This window comes from Mauremys reevesii, linkage group 1 (genome assembly GCF_016161935.1).
Source record: "Mauremys reevesii isolate NIE-2019 linkage group 1, ASM1616193v1, whole genome shotgun sequence".
NCBI classification, from domain to species: Eukaryota; Metazoa; Chordata; order Testudines; family Geoemydidae; genus Mauremys; species Mauremys reevesii.
The window spans coordinates 177,733,212-177,751,398 of NC_052623.1; the positions used below are offsets into that span (position 1 = coordinate 177,733,212).

Genomic DNA, 18,187 nt, shown 5'->3' on the forward strand with positions numbered 1-18,187 from the left:
CAAAGCATCATATACATGCACACACAATGTTTCAGTTCCTGGTAGATAAATAAATTGTTCTCTGATTCAAGCAGACTTTTATTTGCAACAAATTATTACTGGTGTGAGCAAAAGGATGTAAAATTATAACATTTACAAGTGATGAGCTTGGATTTACAAAATTATTTACAGTTGAAAGGGTAACACATTGAAAGAAGGAATGTATTATAAAATGATAGACAGAAGTTCAAAATACGGAAAAAAATCCCATTGTTATAGGAGCTTGTGGTCCTCAGGATTTATTCACTATGTTTTTATGTTATATCTGAAAAAAGCCATATCTGAAAGAACAATATTAGTTAATTAGAAACCTGTTGCTGATATTGTCTTTGCCTGATAATAGTCTTTATTACTAACTGCCTGGCTTGTGAATTACAAAATAAACACCAGATTTTTAGTGTATTATTGAAGATATGTGGACCTTATTTTTAACTTCATGTAAACTCAAAACACATGTAGGCCCCAATACTGCAAGTTGCTCTGCACTGTCAAGCCCCTGAATCCATAAAAAATTTCTTTGATTTCATGGGCACAAGTGATTGCCTAGACAGAGCAGCAGGACCCAGCTTTAGACTGCATGCCAGAATATCCAGTGGCTTGTTTTGTAACCTTAAGTACATTGGCATAAATGGACAATACCCCGTTTTCATGGGCATCTTATATATTTTGATTGTGTAATGTTATATTTCAATAGGGAGGGGGAAAGGAGGTTTTTTGTTGATATTCCATCCAATATACTTCAGTCATTGAGATTTAATTCTATTCTCCATTTCAAAAATGTGTAAATGCATATACGTTTAAAAAAAAAAAGAAAAAAAACTGGTCCGGGTAGCAGGTAGTTTAGTCTGACATGGTTTTGTCTCCCACATACTCTCTATGCCATGTTCTGAAGTCCTGTTCATTTCAGAAATAGCATTGCTTGACTGTACCCTTACTTCAGCTTAAATGGCAGTTATACCTAATTGTTATATCATTCTGTAACACTGTGTCATTGCTGATTTGTGGGGCCCCTTCTAGCTATCTTACTCCTATTCACTTTTCCCCTTTTATTTCTGTGTTGTTGTTTTTAATAGAATAGTTGTTTATAGTACAATGAGGTCTCAGAATGAGTCTTACTCAGGTACACAGGGCCAACACAATGCCTGTACACTACTTATGTCCTGGGAAAATCCACATTTACATTGTGCTGATGATCCTCTGTGCAGCCAATCCACAGCACTAAATTCTCTAATGGGAGCTAGATTGGGTTCATAATAACCTAGTTCTCATAATTATTTAGGCTAATTTGCAAAGGCCACATTTTGTAACAGAATAGTATTCTCTTGTAACAAGTACTTGTCAATGTGTATATCAATTTATTTGCTTACTTTGAAATATAAGACAAGAAGTGACTTCTTGTGTTATCAAGTCCAGTCCCCCATTTTCACAAATAATTCCCATCATATAATCCTCTTCATAAACTTATCAAGCTCCATCTTAAAATTAGTTAAATTGTTTTCCCCACTACTCCTATTGGAAGACTGTTCCACTGCTCTCATGGTGGTTCTAATTTCCAGCCTAAAGATATTCACAGCCAATTTCTACCCATTTGTTCTTGTGCCAACATTGTCCTTTATCTTAAATACCTTTTTCTCCCTCCCTGCTATTTTTATCCTCTCTTCCCCTGAAATATGTATACAATTCAATCATGTCCCCTCTCAGCCCTTGTTTTGCTCGGTTAAAAAAGCCAAGCTTTTCCAGTCTTCTTTTCATTGCCCTTTTCTACACCTGTTCCAGTATGAATTCATCTTTTTTGGACTTAGATGACCAGAATGATACTCAATATTCGAGATGAGGTCTTGCCAGGGCCTTTTATACCAGCATTAGTATTTCCTTATCTCTACTGGAAATATCTCGGCTGATACATGTTATATGTTATATCAGTGATTGTTCATTGAAACTGTGGAGTTAGTTGTAAATGATAACAGTGATCACTTGGGAGCATGGAGCAAAGAGGTAAGGGTCTGTGTAAGCAGGAAAAAAAGTCAGTCTTGCATACACTCCAAACATAGTGTGTAGGATCTCTGTTATGTCTGCAGGAACATAACAATACAATAAAAACATTTATTTTGGGGTTCAAATTCCTCACTCTTGGTTTCAGCCCTGAAGCTATAATTTTGTGGAAAGTCTGTTCAAGCATATTTGAAAAAAAACCACAAATATCACTTCAAATAATTACTAAATGACCCTAGTCTATAATACAGTGTTGATCTCTATGTTGTTACAAAGAACCCAACAGTTTCATATGTTTTAAATATTTTAATTTTAATGCATGTTCATGGTGTAATTTAAAAAAAAATGTTCAGAAGCATTTCATGCTAAAACATTGAAATATCTACAAGTCTTAGCACCAATGAAAGGAGTAAGATGTAATAACGACAGGGCCGGTGCAAGGATGTTTCACGCCCTAGGTGAAACTTCCACCTTGCGCCCTCCCCTGTCCCCGAGCCCCTGCCCTGAGGCGCCCCCCCTATGGCAGCTCCCCACCCCACCCTGAGGCACCTCCCCGCCCCAGCTCACCCCTGCCCCGCCTCCTCCCCGAGGACACCATCGCTGCTTCACTTCTCCTGCCTCCCAGGCTTGCGGCATCTAAGCTGATTGGTGCCACAAGCCTGGGAGGCAGGAGAAGTGAAGCAGCCACGGCGTGCTCAGGGAGAAGGCGGGGCACGGGTGAGCTGGGGCAGGGAGTTCCCCTGCATGCCACCCCTCCCCCCTTACTTGCTGCAGGAGGCCCTGCTCACGCTCCCCTGACCCAGCTCCCTCTGCCTAAATGCCGGCAGAGATTGGGGCAGCCGAAGATCCGGCCGCCACGGTCCCTGCCGAAGAAAATGCCACTCCTCAAATCCTAGTGCCCTAGGCGACCGCCTAGGTTGCCTAAATGGTTGCACGGGCCCTGAATAAGGATTGCATTATTGGTTCATGGTGTTGACTAGCTGGGTGAAGAAGTCACAATGAATGCTTCATTCAGTAAATTGAACCCATTTTTCAATTCACAAATTGTCTCAGGGGACCATGATGCTTTGAATGTGTGCTTATTTGCAAATGGTCAGTGAAGATTTTGTGTGAATCAGTTTCAATCTATAGATTTCTAGTCACCTGTTCACTGAGACTCTTCATTAGGCTATTTGTATCTGTGAGTCAATATTGAGTTATATGGCTGATAAGCAAACAGGCCAGTCCTCGCTTACAGACAGCCCCCCAACCTGAAGCAAATACTCACCAGCAACTACACACCACACAACAGAAACACTAAACCTGGAACCAATCCCTGCAATAAATCCCGTTGCCAACTCTGTCCGTGTATCTATTCAAGGGACACCATCATAGGACCTAACCACATCAGCCACACCATCAGGGGCTCATTCACCTGCACGTCTACCAATGTGATATATGCCATCATATGCCAGCCATGCCCCTATGCCATGTACATTGGCCAAACCAGACAGTCTCTACGCAAAAGAATAAATGGACACAAATCAGACATCAAGAATTGTAACATTAAAAAAGCAGTAGGAGAGCACTTCAATCTCCCTGGACACTCTATAACAGACTGAAAAGTGGCCATTCTTCAACAAAAAGCAACCTTCAAAAACAGACTTAAATGAGAAACTGCAGAGCTGGAATTAATTTGCAAACTTGACACCATCAAATTAGGCCTGAATAAAGACTGGGAGTGGCAGGGTCACTACAAAAAGTAATTTCCCCTTGTTGATACTCACACCTTCTTGTCAACTGTTGGGAATGGCCACATCCACCCAGACTGAATTGGCCTTGTTAGCACTGACCCCCCACTTGATAAGGCAACTCCCATCTTTTCATGTGCTATATATTTATACTTGCTTACTGTATTTTTCACTCCATGTATCTGATGAAGTGGGTTATAGCTCACGAAAGCTTATGCGCAAATAAATTTGTTAGTCTCTAAGGTGCCACAAGGACTCCTCGTTGTTTTTGCTGATACAGACTAACATGGCTACCCCTCTGAAACATATCCCTATTTGTTGCTGTTCCTGCAAGCATGTTTCTTTCTCATTATTATTCTTTATTTGTGTTGCAGTAACTCCTAGGAGCCCCAATCATGGATCAGGACCCTTTTGTGCTAGGTGCTGTACAAAACACAAAAGTATAATATAATCCCTGTCTCACACAGCTTGCAGTCTAAGTATAAAGGAGGACTACTTTCCATTTCTTCCTCTTCCTCCTCACTTCAGCTGCTTTTTATTTTTATATTTTTGTTCCTTCACAGTTGTTATCTCTTTTGCTTGCAATCCCAAGTGTACGGAGGTGACATATGAGCATTTCTGTACAGACTGTGCTAATGTGTATTTACATAAGTATCTGTGGTGCTTTCTCTTTTGCAAATAAGATTTTTACTCATAAAAGTTGTGACAAGTACTGTGAATACATGGAATATTCAAAGTCTATTGTATCAGCTCAAACAAACTTTAGAATAAAATTAAAGCTGTCATTCCTGAAGCCACAAAAGCACACATTCCAAAATGTCAGTGTTTGAGCTCTCACAACTTAACTGAGAAATGCCACCCACCTGTCTCAGCAGGTGGGGGAACTTGATGGGGCTGGCGGTGAAGGAGGACAGTTCCAGCAGTGACAGAGGCAAACACTCTAAGGGACACTAGGTAGTTCCTCCCCACCAGGATTCTCTGGCAACCATTAGCCAGCTGCAGGGGAAGAGGTACTAATTGGCCAGTATTCCTCAGCTCCCGGTATTTAACCTGAAGCAGTGTCCATGTGGAGACTCTTTCAGCACTGATCCAGCAGCCCCAACTTACTTACCCTGAAGTAGGAATGGGAATCTGGCCTGACTCATGCTGTGGGTCTAGCTGATCACCTGTTTGGAGGTCAGGAAGGATTTTTTTTTCTCCATGGGACCGATTGACAGAGGACCAGGGAGGTTTTTTTTCCCTTTCTTACAGCACCTTCAAGCCACAGTGGGTTAAGTAGGAATGCAGTTAGTGCCTAACTGAGGCACTTGGGTTGAGTTGTTTATTTGTCACAACTTACAGTCGGTGGTTTCCTGTGTGGTTAAGAGAATAAAATGAACTGTTTCCAGAGGTAAAGCACATGAACTTTTGGTGGTGGGCCTTGGGCTTATGGGATAGGGTCAGGCCTTGTGACCTTTGTGGGCTGAAGTCCTCACCCTCTGCACCCTCTCTCCTCATAGGGGAGGAGTGCTAGGACTCAGAGAGAGCTGAGTCCTCGGGGAAGGTTAAGAAGACCCTACCCCAAGTTATGGTTCATATGGTAAGGACCCCTGTAAACCCCCCACTGGAACCAATTAAATGCAGATATAGGAGAGTGTGGGTGATATACGGGAAGCACTCCTCCTCTGTGTTACATTTTAATAAAATTTGTGGCCTGTAACTTAAAATCTATCCATATGTCTGTCCTCATTTTGCTGCTGTGTCCTCATCAAGGTGTTTTAGGTCATGGAAAAACAATGCAGAGTGAAAAAGAATGGCTTGAAGAATGGAGAACATAGGTGAGAGGACCAGGAACTGAGTAGACATATCCAAAAGCAGATTAAATGAGATGAGCAAATATTTAAGGACAAAGTTAGCAAATTTGAGATTCACAAAGAGATTAATAATACATAAAAGATATGTTCAGAGTGGTCATACTTCTTATCAATACATTTCCTTCACAATAAAACTGAATTGAAGATTCTGATGGCAGAGTACTCACTGAAGGTGACGATATCAAATGCTGGTGGAGAGATAACTGTGCCAATCTGTTTGCCTTATCAGAGCCACTCACTGTACAGGACAAACAAAAAGAGACTATGGAGCTGGGGCCATCACTGCTGTGAGAGGAAGTGTTGCGTTTCATAATGACAATGAAGCCTGGGAATGCACAAAGGGTAGAGAACATACCACCAGAATTGTTAAGAAATTGGTGACCATGGTGTTGATTTCATGTGGAAAATTTGTGATGATGCATGGATGATTGGACAACTGGACAAAGGGAATCTTTCAGCCCGTATCCGAAGGGAAACATAAGAGTCTAATAACAGTCATATTTCCCTGATATCACACACAAGGAAAGTTCTGCTCTACATAATTCAGGATCACATAATCCAGGAGGGTATGAAACAAATAATAGAAGTAGAACTTCCACCACAACAGGCTGGTTTCAGAGAAAGGCTAGGCACATATCATCAGATCATGAACTTCTGTCACATCACTGAAAAATGCAAGGAGATCACCCATTGATCATGTGTTTCATTGACTACTAAAAAGCATTAAATACCATCCAACATGACCATCTTTGCAGGATATTGTTAGACATGAGGATTCCAAACCATCTCATTGAACTCATCAAAAGTCTGTACAGTGAACAACAGAGAACAGTGAGAACATAAGTAGGCAACAGCAAGTGGCTTGCCACTGGGTAGAGCGTGAGACAACGGTGTATTTTATCCTGAAGTCTTTTTAGCATGTATGAAGAATTTATTATGAGAAAACCCCTGAGAGGCTTTGACAAAGAAAAAGGAGCTGGGATTTTCACTGCTGGACACCTCTGAACTGACTGCAGATACTCTTATAGCATGATGCTCTTTGCTAAAACCATTGATGTAATTTCACTAATGCTGGAGTCTGTAAAAATAGTTAGTGAAGAATATGGACTATCCCTGATGGGGCAAAAATGAATACAAGCAGACCACATGATTAACGGTGAAGTTGTAGAGGCAGTGAATGAATGTGATTTTCTGGGATTATACATATCTAACCAAGGTGGCTGTTCCAAAGAAATTGAAAGAAGACTAGGAATGGCTTGTCAAGCCATGGCCTCCCTTGCAGAATTTTGGGAAAACTGTGGCATCTCAAAAAGGTTTGATAGGTGAAGAGTTTAATTGTTTTTCATAGTAATATATGGATGCGAACTGTAGGAAATAAATGATGCTGACAAGAGGGAGATTGAAGTCTTTGAAGTGTGTCCTGGTGAAGACTTTTGCATATCTTCTGGATGGAAAAAGTGAATGCTTATATTAGCAATATTAGGTAGTTCCCTGACTATGTCAAGCAGTGGAACTGTTTTTGTCTGCTTTCACAGATGAAGGCCTGATTCGTCAATGCTTGCTGATGTAGGAAGTACTTTCTGTTGTCCAATAGTTCCCTTATTACTACCCAGTGGAACTACTAATGGGAGCAATTTTCAAGGTGCCGATCACTCGCCATCTCCATTGAACTCACTGTGGGTTGAGGACCCTCAGTTTCTTGCAGAATTGGTTTCTGTGGGAGGAATTTTTAACCGCAGAAATAGCAGTTTGGCAGGATCAGGAGCCTATCACTTTGATATAACAGTAATCTCTCTTTACTTGCACAAATGACCTCACCCGAACAACTGCTGTTCTCACTGGTTCTGTATGTGTTCAAAATACACAAAGTTCAGACGCATTAGAATAAATAATATTCCTAAACCTACCTCAACATTTTAAAAATTATTATAGTAAGTAAGAAGACAATGATTAATCATCCAGTCTGTTTGGTAAAGCATGATGTTGGAACTGGAGGGAGACAATTTAGTATCATGGTGATGTTAAGCAATGGTTGTATGTAATAAAGAGTATACAAATAGATAACTGGACCATTTATCAGGAGATATGGTTTCAGGCTCAGAAGTATTATGACAAGCCCAAGAAGGATAACTAAGGTTGGGTGACAGGGTGTACTTGGCCCTTTGTGGCCCCCTGCTGGAGGCCCTGAGGGCCTACTACAACCTGCCCCAGGAAAGGAGCAGTGAAGGTGGGTCCTATTGTCCTGCCTAAAGAATCCTTGTGGAAGCAGCCAATCAGAGCCCAACAAGCTCAGATAAAAGGAGCAGCAGGGTGGGAGCTGCTCAGTTCCTGGCTGGAACCTGAGGAGTGAGGAAGGATGCTGTGCCCACAGGAGTTCAACTGGCTGCATTTACAGCACCTGGAAAATAAAAGACCTGAGAACTTTAACCCTAAGTAACGTACAAGGGTAAAGGGTCCTGGTGGGAAGAGTCCTAGAGGATGCAGCAGTAATTAATTGAAGGAGCAGCATGTGGCTGCTATTTATATGGTCCCTGGGTTGCAGCCTGGAATAATGAGTGGGTCCAGGTTCTCCCACCAGTCACTGGCAAAGCTTCATCCCTGATTAGGGGAAAAGGTTCCTTTAGAAGCCTGAGTGAAAGACTGGATTTAAAGGGCCCAGAGAAGGGGTGAAGACCCTGGTGAGCGCAGACAGTTTGCTATCCAGGGAGGTGACTTGACTGGAGGGCTGAGGCACTGAAGACCTGCCAAGTGAGATTGAAAACCTACAGGGAGTCCTGGGGCAGAAAAAGGTCTGCAGTACCCAAATGCAGCAGCAAGAAGTATTCAAGTGGTGAATATCCTGTGTTATAGGCTATCATCTGCTAATCTGAAAAAAAAATCAAAATGCTATCTGAATTGATAATACTATTCAAAAGCAGATTACATGTAGTAATTATTATTTGAAATTTAAAATCTTTTCCCTTTGGGTTTGAGAAGGAAGCCAATACATTCTTAGCAGAAAATAAAATAAATGCTAGGTTGTTTTTTTTACAGAAGTAATATCACTGGAAGACAAATATTGTATTTATATTCCAATTTTTAATATCTGCTAAAAATGTCAGTGTCTAATAAAAAAATGTAAAGCTAAATAAAGTTAGCTCAGAAAGCCAATATCAGTTAAGATAGCAGGCTTCCAAGAAAACAAAAAAGTGCAATAAGCTTTTGAAAATAGTTATACAATCAGACATTCCAATGCCTTACCCCTTTTGATCACCAACAGTCAGAAAGTAGGGATTTAACCAAACTTCTGTAATTCATTGAAGAATAATCTCTGTCTAAACCATATATTCTGATGGCATGAATGTTTTTTTTAAAATAACTCATATCGGTATCTTTACAGATCAACATCAATTCATTAACTATATAAATTGTGTGCTTTGAAAGGTAACTATACTAAACGTTGAAGTTTCTATCAAAGCTCCACCCACAGATATCCTGTATAACAGAAGCTCATGGCATTTGCACATGTGGGGAAATTGAAGTTTACAAGTTTGCCAATTAAAACAAAAAGAAAGACAACAGTATGTGAATCTGTACTAGCTTTAGGGGACAGGATTTTGACTGGGATTTTAAAGTCCTCCAAGTCTTAAAAAAGACTCTTGGAAGTCTGCAAATATTGAGATATTGAGGACTATAACATTAGTGGTAGGGATGAGTGCATACTGATCCCTATGATAAGACAAAGTATAACTTTTTGTGAGCCTCACCCACGTCATTTCCCTGTGGCTAGGCAATAAAGCTCGGTGGTCCTGTGTCCCATCCTGATTAGATGTCAGAACAAATGAAATCCTGGCAAAAATAGGTTTACTGAAGCTACCTGAAACTTTTAGTTTAGAAGGGAGTCTGTCAGACAAGTACTAGAGGAGTTTAAAGAGCTTCTAAATTAGTCTGTAAGCAAGTTACAATGAAAAGCAATGGGGGAGGATGAAATTATCCATACTGTACACATGGCAGGCCTAGAAGCATGGGGGATCTCTAGTACATTCCAGTGAACATATGTAATGCAAACCCCAAACATTTACTATCATGGGACAGACTACCCAAAAATCATGAGATTGGCTTAAAAAGCATAACATTTTTTAAAAGGTGTTCTCTTTAATTGCCTTCTTGCTGTTGAACCTTTAGGATTCATGGTTTCAGCCTATTCTCCATAAACATAAGGACTAGAAATTGTGATGTAAATAGAACTGCATTTAAAACTACTTTGGTTTTTGGTTTTAAAAAATCACACCTTTAATTGAAATAATTATATCAGTAAAAAAAAAACTGTGGGTAGATGAGACCTTAGACCATGATTCCTCTCCTTTAACTCTGCAGCTCCAAATACAAGTGAGACTAATTTAAAACTAAAAAGGCTTCAGTCTCATAAGACGCTCTAGGTTTGCATTTATCTAAAAACACAATACCAACTTGCCATTTAATGTTGATACCTTTCAAATTACCTGACTAAATTGCTTCCAAGTTGATTGGTTTTGTAGATCTCATTGGTGAAATTTGGCCTTCTGCATCGGACTGTAATAAGTGCCAATCAAATCCTCAATGCAGGGCTAACGTTGAACTTCTGGGTACCTGGATAAGGCTGAATTTCAATTAGTGAGAATTAAAAATCAAACCAAATCTGACAACTCAATGTGCAGTGTTCTACTCTCTGAAAAATTGTATAACAAATTCTAGTTTAAATGTGACATTTTACAAGAGTGTAACATTAAGATTAAGCAATTAAGAATAGAAAAAAAAATTCCAAAATTAACATTCTTACAACATTAATTAGACCACAGTGAATATCATGTATTCATCAGTAGTACTTTAATTTCCTGATTTTCTTGTAAAATGTATACGTATATATTAGTGTTTATGGCTTTAAATAATAGTTAATGTTGTGAAAAGCTTATTTTATACTTAATTCCTCAACCATAATATTTTATTAACAGTATTTTTTTTCATTTCATATATATATTACATTGTGGAATTTAGATTATATATATTTATAATAAAATAAATTAATTATGGAAGAAAGCAGAAAGAATATATATATTCTTTCTGCTTTCTTCCATAATTAATTTATTTATATATATATATATATTCCACAATCTAGTTCACTGGTAGAAAAGGTCTCCTTTCAACTATATCTGTTGTCCCTTTGGAGTGAAATCAGATTTTAAATTAAGTGCTTTCAGCATTCATTTTCCATGAATAAATCAGATCCCAGCTGTTGAATATTTTTTTTAAGATGATAGCTTGGGTTATTAGAAAAATCAGCGTTTACTGCTTTCTTCCATAATTAATTTATTTTCTCACAACAGGTATGTACTGAAATTTTAAATTTACCTTGAAACAGCATATATTAGCACTGAGATGCAGACTTTTGTATAAAAAAGAGCTTTATTTGCTATAAGCACAGAACAAATGAATTGTAAATGGAGAACTTTGAGTAATTTAACAAGACTCTCAATATATGCACTTACTTCCTGAAAGAATATACTTATTTGCATTTTTCCCCCTTTGTGCCACCCTGCTGCTGATCTTGAACAAGTTTGCTGGCTTAGATATATCTCCAAGTATGGTCTTAGTGAACAAGTTCACTTAAGGATCAACTAACGATAGACATCAGAAACCCATCATTCCTCTCACAACCCGATTTTTCTACCTACGGTCCTAAGTCTTATAATTCCACCTGTTCTTCAGGAAGTAGGAGGTCTCTGTTTTACATGAATTCAGTGTCATTAGCAGTATACTTGCTGTAAGGCAAGAAATCCCCACATGAACAGGAGATTTAAGGCTCTAGAGTTCTAGGTATGGAATAGACTTGTGACTTGTACTAAATTACTTTACATTTGTGGGAGGTATTTTTAAAAGACCTTAGTATTCTTGATCAGACATGAACTTTCTTACATGAGAAACAGATTCCCATGGAGCCCCACTTACCTTCATATGAAACCAATCATTTGGTGTCTGGTTCCCCAAATGTTGTTTTCTGAGGACTGTTGGTTGACCATGGATTATAGTTAGAAAAGCACTAGGTTAAGAGAAGCGGAAGTGACTTATAGGTCACTTATAGAAGTAACTTAAAGGTCCTTTTGAATCACTGGCCCTTTATCCTGCTGTGTGACAATTGGATCTGTAGTCTTAAGGACCTAAATTAGCCCCTAAATTAGGAATAGGCTCATATTCCTAGCTTTTCTCCTGCCCAACCAGGAGACCCTGCAGTAACTATATAACTTGCACATGGTAGAGAGAGCAGAAGCATAGTAGGGAATGCATGCTTCTGCATACAGGGCATGATCAAGACAACCCCGGACCCAATGCATGCAATGAAATAGGCCATCACATCTTCCTCCCCATTCCCACTCCCCTTTGGAATGGTGGTGGAAGAGGACTTCCTCCCAGGGACATGATGCAACAGCAATAGAGTCCCTTACTTCCCCTTAGAATAGTAGCAGGGACTTCCCTGCCCTAGGTTTCATAGAAAACAGCTCCCGCCTGGTACTTACCCATAGGTGTATATATTTGGGTTATTGGGCTGCACCCCTGCACTCTTCTGCCACACACAATTGGTGTGGTGGTTCTGGGACAGTGTTGTGGCATTAACACCCTATTGAGATGAATGACAAATCTGTAGGTTCAAGCTCTCTGCAGAGTCAAGCAAATATCACTGCATGGTTATGCTTATGCTCAAATTCCTTAAACTTTTCTTCATAATCATGAAATGTAGTAACTTTTCTTTATTTAAAAATAATAAAAGCTGACATTCTGATGTAATTACATCACTCTAGGAGATGGGATCTTGGCTTGGGGACATAGTGCCTATGATAATCCAACCATTTCTGTGGGGCTAATTCAGTTTAGCTTCACAGAGACAGCATGGGTGGCCTTCCTCTTTAAGGACCAGGAGACCTGGGGCTAGCCATACCTGTTCAGTCAGTCCTGCCTGTGCCATAATTAGCTGCCTCCCAGACTAAGGGGGAAGGACTAACTGGGGTCAAGTGATAGCCTGAAATACCTGGACCTCCATAATAGGGCATAAAACACGTTCTGGGGGCAGAGCCACATGGAGCAAATTTGTCTTCTGTGGAAGGCCCTGGAAGAAGCAGGGAACTCTAGGGAAGCAGTCTAAGAGTTAGTGCTCTATTCCAGAGCAGAGAGACATAAAGGTAGCCCAGAAGGCACTGGGAACTGAGCCCAGAAGGCGCGTTGAAGGAAGCCTTGGCAGGGAGAAAGAACCTTTTGTTTGTTTGATCTTCTGTTACTGTGGATGAGGTGAAGTTCTAGTTAGTGACTTGGCAGGAGGGCTAAGCCACATTGCCCCCTCCAACCTGCGTGAGGAAGGCCCAGCTCAGAAAAGCAGGGAGCACCTGTAGCACCACTCTCAGCCAGAAGCAGGAGATAGGTTCCTTGCCATGCTTTTAGCTGCCTGCCACCACTGTCCCTTTACGCTGCTTCTGCTTCTTATAACATAAGAACATAAGAAAGGCCGTACCGGGTCAGACCAAAGGTCCATCAAGCCCAGTATCTGTCTACCGACAGTGGCCAATGCCAGGTGCCCCAGAGGGAGTGAACCTAGCAGGCAATGATCAAGTGATCTCTCTCCTGCCATCCATCTCCATCCTCTGACAAACAGAGGCTAGGGACACCATTCTTACCCATCCTAGCTAATAGCCATTTATGGACTTAGCCACCATGAATTTATCCAGTCCCCTTTTAAACATTGTTATAGTCCTAGCCTTCACAACCTCCTCAGGTAAGGAGTTCCACAAGTTGACTGTGCGCTGCGTGAAGAAGAACTTCCTTCTATTTGTTTTAAACCTGCTGCCTATTAATTTCATTTGGTGACCCCTAGTTCTTGTATTATGGGAATAAGTAAATAACTTTTCCTTATCCACTCTCTCAACATCACTCATGATTTTATATATCTCTATCATATCCCCCCTTAGTCTTCTCTTTTCCAAGCTGAAGAGTCCTAGCCTCTTTAATCTTTCCTCGTATGGGACCCTCTCTAAACCCCTAATCATTTTAGTTGCCCTTTTCTGAACCTTTTCTAGTGCTAGAATATCTTTTTTGAGGCGAGGAGACCACAGCTGTACACAGTATTCGAGATGTGGGCGTACTATGGATTTATATAAGGGCAATATTCTCAGTCTTATTTTCTATCCCCTTTTTAATGATTCCTAACATCCTGTTTGCTTTTTTGACCGCCTCTGCACACTGCGTGGACATCTTCAGAGAACTATCCACGATGACTCCAAAATCTTTTTCCTGACTCGTTGTAGCTAAATTAGCCCCCATCATGTTGTATGTATAGTTGGGGTTATTTTCTCCAATGTGCATTACTTTACATTTATCCACATTAAATTTCATTTGCCATTTTGTTGCCCAATCACTTAGTTTTGTGAGATCTTTTTGAAGTTCTTCACAATCTGCTTTGGTCTTAACTATCTTGAGTAGTTTAGTATCATCTGCAAACTTTGCCACCTCACTGTTTACCCCTTTCTCCAGATCATTTATGAATAAATTGAATAGGATTGGTCCTAGGACTGACCCTTGGGGAACACCACTAGTTACCCCTCTCCATTCTGAGAATTTACCATTAATTCCTACCCTTTGTTCCCTGTCCTTTAACCAGTTCTCAATCCATGAAAGGACCTTCCCTTTTATCCCATGACAGTTTAATTTACGTAAGAGCCTTTGGTGAGGGACCTTGTCAAAGGCTTTCTGGAAAAACACTATGTCCACCGGATCCCCCTTGTCCACATGTTTGTTGACCCCTTCAAAGAACTCTAATAGATTAGTAAGACACGATTTCCCTTTACAGAAACCATGTTGACTATTGCTCAACAGTTTATGTTTTCCTATGCGTCTGACAATTTTATTCTTAACTATTGTTTCAACTAATTTGCCCGGTACCTACGTTAGACTTACCGGTCTGTAATTGCCGGGATCACCCCTAGAGCCCTTTTTAAATATTGGCGTTACATTAGCTAACTTCCAGTCACTGGGTACCGAAGCCGATTTAAAGGACAGGTTACAAACCTTAGTTAATAGTTCCGCAACTTCACATTTGAGTTCTTTCAGAAGTCTTGGGTGAATGCCATCTGGTCCCGGTGACTTGTTAATGTTGAGTTTATCAATTAATTCCAAAACCTCCTCTAGTGACACTTCAATCTGTGACAGTTCCTCAGATTTGTCACCTACAAAAGCCAGCTCAGGTTTGGGAATCTCCCTAACATCCTCAGCCGTGAAGACTGAAGCAAAGAATCCATTTAGTTTCTCCGCAATGACTTTATCGTCTTTAAGCGCTCCTTTTGTATTTCGGTCGTCAAGGGGCCCCACTGGTTGTTTAGCAGGCTTCCTGCTTCTGATGTACTTAAAAAACATTTTGTTATTACCTTTAGAGTTTTTGGCTAGCCATTCTTCAAACTCTTCTTTGGCTTTTCTTATTACACTTAAGTTGGCAGTGTTTGTGCTCCTTTCTATTTGCCTCACTAGGATTTGACTTCCACTTTTTAAAGGAAGTCTTTTTATCTCTCACTGCTTCTTTTACATGGTTGTTAAGCCACGGTGGCTCTTTTTTAGTTCTTTTACTGTTTTTCTTAATTTGGGGTATACATTGAAGTTGGGCCTCTATTATGGTATCTTTAAAAAGGGCCCATGCAACTTGCAGGGACTTCACTTTAGTCACTGTACCTTTTAACTTTTGTCTAACTAACCCCCTCATTTTTGTATAGTTCCCCCTTTTGAAATTAAAGGCCACAGTGTTGGGCAGTTGAGGTGTTCTTCCCACCACAGGGATGTTGAATGCTATTGTATTATGGTCACTATTTCCAAGCGGTCCTGCTATAGTTACCTCTTGGACCAGCTCCTGTGCTCCACTCAGGATTAAATCTAGAGTTGCCTCTCCCCTTGTGGGTTCCTGTACCAGCTGCTCCATGAAGCAGTCATTTAAAGTATCGAGAAATTTTATCTCTGCATTTCGTCCTGAAGTGAAATGTTCCCAGTCAATATGGGGATAATTGAAATCCCCCACTATTATTGGGTTCTTAATTTTGATAGCCTCTGTAATTTCCCTTAGCATTTCATCATCACTATTACTGTCCTGGTCAGGTGGTCGATAATAGATCCCTAATGTTATATTTTTACTAGAGCATGAAATTTCTATCCATAGAGATTCTATGAAACATGTGGATTCGCTTAAGATTTTTACTTTATTTGAATCTACACTTTCTTTCACATATAGTGCCACTCCTCCCCCTGCACGGCCTGTTCTGTCCTTCCGATATATTTTGTACCCCAGAATGATTGTGTCCCATTGATTGCTCTCAGTCCACCAGGTTTCTGTGATGCCTATTATATCAATATCCTCCTTTATCACAAGGCACTCTAGTTCACCCATCTTATTATTTAGACTTCTGGCATTTGTGTACAAGCACTTTAAAAACTTGTCCCTGTTTATTAGCCTGCCTTTTTCTGATGTGCCAGATTCTTTTTTATGTGACTGTTTATCATCTGATCCGGCCTTTACATTATACTCTTCAGTCCTCTGCTCCTGACTATTGTTGCGTCGCATGGCGGACGTGGACAGAGCTCAGCAGTCAATGTGATTGGAAGCAAAGTCATTTATTTCTCTCCAGTATACATCTTTATACTTTTGAAGCAGGCAAGCAAGCAATTGCTAATTGGTTAACAAAATACACACAAGCACTGCTATAACTTCATAGGATAACATCATCCTAGACAGCTTCAAATTTATTATCCTATTATGCCTGCTAGAGAGAAGCTAGCCAAGGCCAACTTCTCATAACAAAACTCACAACTTAATTAACCTAACCTGAAAACCTAAACATCTTAGGTTTCCCACACTATCACCTAAAAACCTAAACATCCTAGCTTCCCACACTACCAGCTGCCAAGCTAGCAAAATATTCCAACAGACTATAACCTGGAGTTTCTCTATCATCAGACTCTCCCCTAAGAAAAGTCTGTGTCCGATACACACGCTCCTCTGCAGCAGTCGGCTTTCCCCCATCTCCTAGTTTAAAAACTGCTCTGCAACCTTTTTAATGTTTAGTGCCAGCAGTCTGGTTCCACTTTGGTTTAGGTGGAGCCCATCTCTCCTGTATAGGCTCCTCCCATCCCAGAAGTTTCCCCAGTTCCTAATGAATGTGAACCCCTCCTCTCTACACCATCGTCTCATCCACGCATTGAAACTCTGAAGCTCTGCCTGCCTACCTGGCCCTGCGCGTGGAACTGGGAGCATTTCTGAGAATGCCACCATAGAGGTCCTGGATTTCAGTCTCTTCCCTAGCAGCCTAAATTTGGCTTCCAGGACATCTCTCCTACCCTTTCCTATGTCATTGGTACCTACATGTACCACGACCACCGGCTCCTCCCCAGCACTACACATAAGTCTATCTAGATGCCTCGAGAGATCCGCAACCTTCGCACCAGGCAAGCAAGTCACCATACGGTTCTCCCGGTCATCACAGACCCAGCTATCTACGTTTCTAATAATCGAATCTCCCATTACTAACACCTGCCTTTTCCTAGAAACTGGAGTTCCGTCCCCCGGAGAGGCAACCTCAGTGCGAGAGGCAACCCCAGCACCATCTGGAAGGAGGATCCCAACTACAGGAAGGTTTCCCTCTGCTCCCATTGACCGCTCTGCTTCCCTGGTCCGTTCTTCCTCCTCAACAGCGCAGGGGCTGTCTGAGCGGAGGGGGGACAATTCTACAGTGTCCCGGAAAGCCTCATCAACATACCTCTCTGCCTCGCTTAGCTCCTCCAGTTCCGCCACCCTGGCCTCCAAAGTCCGTACATGGTCTCTGAGGGCCAGGAGCTCCTTGCACCGACTGCACACATATGCCACCCGCCCACAGGGCAGGTAATCATACATGCTACACTCAGTGCAATAAACTGGATAGCCCCCACTCTGCTGCTGGGCTTCTGCCTGCATTGTCTCCTAGTTAATGGAAGGGTGGTTTACAGAAAGGAGTTTTGAAATGTGGTTCGGTTTATAGGTTTTAGGGGGACCACAGGGAAGGGGTTAGGGCTGGTGAGGGACTCCCACTCCCTTCCCACTCCCCTTCTAAACTCCCTTGCGAAACTCCCTGTTAGCAGCCCCTGGTTGCTTCTGCTTGGCTTTATAAAGCCCTGGCCTGAGTGAATGCCCCGCCCACTGATTAAGGCTCAGCCAATTACCAGAGGCTTCGAGCTTTCAAACCTGCCTCCAACTGCCAGCCAGAGCACACGGTCCCTCAAACAACCAAACAAACAAACAGACTGACAAACACAAGCTCAGCACACAGCAAGTAACCCCCAAACACAAACAAACACACACTACAGACAGTCACTTACCCCACAGATGCTGTATTAGCTCCTCCTTCACCTGGAGAACTCCCTTGCGAAACTCCCTGTTAGCAGCCCCTGTTCGCAAAGCTCCCTGGTCGCTTGTGCGCGGCTTTATAAAGCCCTGGCCTGGCCTGAGTGAATGCCCCGCCCACTGATTAAGGCTCAGCCAATTACCAGAGGCTTCGAGCTTTC

The 18,187-nt window shown here is 41.3% G+C and overlaps 1 long non-coding RNA gene across 1 annotated transcript; it reads right to left on the reverse strand.

The window, feature by feature from the left end:
• Positions 1 to 208: 208 nt before the first annotated feature.
• On the reverse strand, positions 209 to 18,060 carry LOC120397816. Its single transcript, XR_005594020.1, has 6 exons — positions 18,002 to 18,060; positions 12,145 to 12,245; positions 10,096 to 10,232; positions 5,782 to 5,852; positions 4,873 to 5,113; positions 209 to 320 (listed from the first exon to the last, which is right to left on the reverse strand). It is a non-coding gene; the product is annotated as an uncharacterized LOC120397816 (long non-coding RNA).
• Positions 18,061 to 18,187: the final 127 nt, after the last annotated feature.